The sequence below is a fragment of the Triticum dicoccoides genome, chromosome 7B (genome assembly GCF_002162155.2).
Source record: "Triticum dicoccoides isolate Atlit2015 ecotype Zavitan chromosome 7B, WEW_v2.0, whole genome shotgun sequence".
NCBI lineage: Eukaryota > Viridiplantae > Streptophyta > Magnoliopsida > Poales > Poaceae > Triticum > Triticum dicoccoides.
The window spans coordinates 571,421,333-571,425,257 of record NC_041393.1 but is presented as its reverse complement, the minus strand read 5'-3'; positions in this window follow the sequence as shown (position 1 = coordinate 571,425,257).

Sequence of the window (3,925 nt, the reverse complement as noted above, 5' to 3'; positions counted from 1 at the left end):
TAGTCCTGATCACTTAGGTAAATCCTCTTTGTTTATTTGCGCACGTAATCTCATGATTGGAGCTGGGGGCGCCACGTGTGAGCCATCGAGGAGCCGTTGACCTCGCTCCTGTCACGCCTACCCACCTCCCCTACCTGACCCTAACAGCCATTAAAATAACCAATCAAGCTCCCCATCCACTGTGATTAGAAAGAAACTATGAAAATGACACAACAGAAGACAATACCCCCCGATCTAGTCTAAACACACTGGCTAGCTAGTAGTTAGTGTAGGTGTATATATACACATATATACACATGAATCCACCTACATCCTAGAAATCCATTTAATCAGAGGAAGACGAGGAAGAAGAAGAGGAGGATGAGGAGGAGGAAGTGAGGTTGGTTAGCCAAGAGTCAAACCCTAAATGATAAAACCTTGGCTTTTAGGGTGCCTCGGTGTCGATAAAAACCTAAATGATGAAATCTTAGCCCTTAGCTTGTTCATTCTGTAGATTTCCAAAATTCAATTTTGTACCGCACACCAAAGTCCCAAGAAAGAAAATGCAATCTGAAACAGATGATCAATTTTTAGCCCTTGGATTAGTTTAGTATTTTTTCACACACTCAGACACCCTTGCTTGCCATGTGTGTGAGAGAGATAGTGAGAGGAGACAAGAAGAAGGGGGTTAGGAAGGGACTTGGACCTTAGCAACAACACACTAACAGCGAATTCCTCGAGAATTAGGTTATTTGGTCAACTTAGAGATCTTATTCCTTGACAATAACCAACTTTTTGACCAAATTTTTTTCCTATTTAGAACGAACATGGCCCACAACGATGAGGCCGGCGGTTCGGGCAAGCAATTCTGGGAGTTGTCCTAGGAAATGGAGGAGGAACCTCACCGCTATGAGGACGCCACGGAAGACACCGATCCTGACTACACAACCCCTAGTGGCGTCGGGGATGACACCACTGATGGTGCCGCCGAGGATGCCACAACTAATGATGGCAGCATACGCACAAATGGCAGTCAATCGAAGAGGCAACAGAAGGACCGACGCCCGAACGTGCTTGACACCGTCAAGGAGGAATTTACTGAAGTGTCCTCCGAGGGGCATCCAACGGTGCCCAAAGAATTAGTCAAGGGGTACGCGGTTCAGCTCGGGTGCATTCTTCGGTGCACCATCTCGATCAACACCGAGAACCTAAGGCATCCTGACCGAGGGAATTTGCACAACCTCCTCTTCACGAAGCTGCACGAATGATACAAGTTCCCCAGTGACGTCACAAACACATGCCTCTCAGGGAATAAAGTGAAGAGTGCCACCCTCACGAAGATGAGCACGGCCCTGGCTGCTTGGAGAGGCGCGGTGAAGAGAATGATTAACAAAGGTGATAGTTATGAGAAGATCAAGGCAAAAAATCCTTCGATCAGCGAAGATGACTACAAGGAGTTCAAGATCAAGTGCGAGAGCAACACAACCGTGGAATCAAGTCAGTGGGGGAAAGATATGTGGGACTTGAACTTAGGGGTCCACCAACTCGGTCCCGGTGGTTACAGAGTGGCGGAACCTATATGGCACAAGGAGGACGTGGAGCGTGCCGAGCAAGGCCTACCACCCCGCTTCGAGAAATACCGTGACAAGCAGACCAGGAACTATGTCAGGGCCCGATACAAGATGGACCCGGTAACAAAGGAGCTTACCATGGATGCGAAGACCAAGGCGCTTGAGCGTGTTCTGGTAAGGAATACACCCCCGCGTAATTAGCTCCATATGGTTGCATTCTAATTAATGAAGCCAAATTTCTAAATGGTTCACATTCCTTCCGTAGGACACTGAAAGCAGTAGTGCGGGGTCGTCTCAGAGCTCCCCTTGGGACAACAGTTTAAATAGGGCATTGAACGTAATGAAAAACAATGATAAGTTCAATAAGCCGTCGTCAGCTGGTCATGTGACCGGCAAAGGCTTGTCCACAAAATGGTTGTCATACTATAACGCTAGTGGGCAAAAGGAGAGAAAGACCAGCTCGAAAAGCCAGTCGCGCGAGGTTCAAGAACTCAAGGCGCAAGTGGCGCGGATTCCAGAGATGGTCCAAGAGCAAGTGCAACACCAACTGGGAACGACGCTCACCGCCATTGTGCCTACCTTGATTGAGGGGCTGCAGGCGTGGATTGCGGGCGGCCAACAGGGGCCGCCCCCGGTTCCCAGCTTCACGGATAGCAACTTGCACAACACGCAGGCGACGCCATTGGTGTCTCCGGCGGAGGCGGTATTGGTGTCTCCGGCGCCGGCGCGGGCATTGGAGCTTAATGCACCCGGGTGTGCGAAGAATACGCCGGTCGGCACCTCGGCAGCAAGCGGCCCCTCCGTCACTTGCACGCCCGCCGTTGGTGGTGCCTCGACATTAGCCGACCTCAACGCCATCACGGTAACTAAGCCTCTCGGCCGATGACTTCATCTCCTTGCCTTTGAGTGGACATCCCTGACGCCCTACATGTTTTCGCAGGGCGCCGGCGCCGACGTTCCATGCACTCTCCTGCACTTCGTGGGCGGCGAGTTGATCGATGTCGCCAAGGGCAGAATCGTTCAACCGAGCAACCCCGTGTTCCACGGTAATCCGATGCCACCCACCGCGTATAGGGTTGAACTGGTTCGGGTGCTGCCAGGCAGCGACGACTTGTTACCTCCGTTTTGACCCGCTGGGGCCGACGAAGATGATGTGATGACCCTCAGCGCCTGCGTAAGCTGGCCCCTGCTTTGGCTGAAGAGCCAGATTCGTTTGGGGGCGGGGGACACCACCCCACAGACAACACCGCCAGTCGTGCTGGCGCCAAGCCATGGCAAGACCGCCGCAACGCTACCGGACATGCCGGACATGCATATGGCATAGGATCCGGACATACATATGGCACAGGATCCGGACGACGACGATGACGATGGTACATTTACCAACGTCGATAAGTACTTTGCCGAACATGGGTACGGTGACGAATTCTTGGGGCCTCCTTCTCAAGAACCCAACCCTGCAAAAGATGACTGCGATCTAGCTGGTACCGCTGAGAAACCCAATTGCAACAGGCGTCGTCTGGCGTTCAGTTCTCAGGAGACGCCTCCAGTTGCCGCCTTCACCGAGCCTCAGATAACTGAGGTGTGAAATATTATCAGCCCCAACACACTCAAGAAGGCGGTCTCTAAGAAGAACTCGATCCTATTACAGCAGAAGAAGAAGGAACAGAAAAGAAAGAATAACAAGGGAGGTGCGAGCCAGCCGGCACCGAGTACGATCCGTTCTCAGGACGGGCCACCTTCACCTACGGATATCTCGAGGAGGGTGCATGTGGCGGGTAGGCCGATGCTACCGACTAATCTGCTCAATGCTGCAACCGATGCTATGCGGAGTCTGCATGACAGTGTTCTTTCTTTGGAGAAGCGGCGTCTCTCCGAGAATGATGTGGCATACCCGGTTTTTGTGGCCAAGGTGCCAGAGGGCAAGGGCTTTGTGGATAGCGCCATCGGGGGTACGATCGTCCTACGGTTTGATGACATCTTCGCTATGTTTAACCTTCATCCGCTGCACTACACCTTCGTTCGGCTATTTTCGCTGAGTATGGAGATGCGAATCATTAGATACAAGACCCCGGATATCGTGATAGTCGACCCCTTCTACATGTGTGCCAAGATCTTGGGCAGCGCTGGGGACCGGCAAGTCGCGAGTTCACACCTCAAAGGCGTCATTCTGGCAAACCCAGATAAGGATAACTTCCTCGTGCCTTACTTTCCTGAGTAAGTCATCCCCTCACCGCCCCGTAACATATGATTTCTTAGATTTCGATCGTTCTTTTTTTCTAACATTCCGTGTTTTGTGCAGTGACACACATTGCACACTCATCCTCTTAAGCCTGAAATATTCCATGGCCACGTATTTCGACTCGGACCGTCAG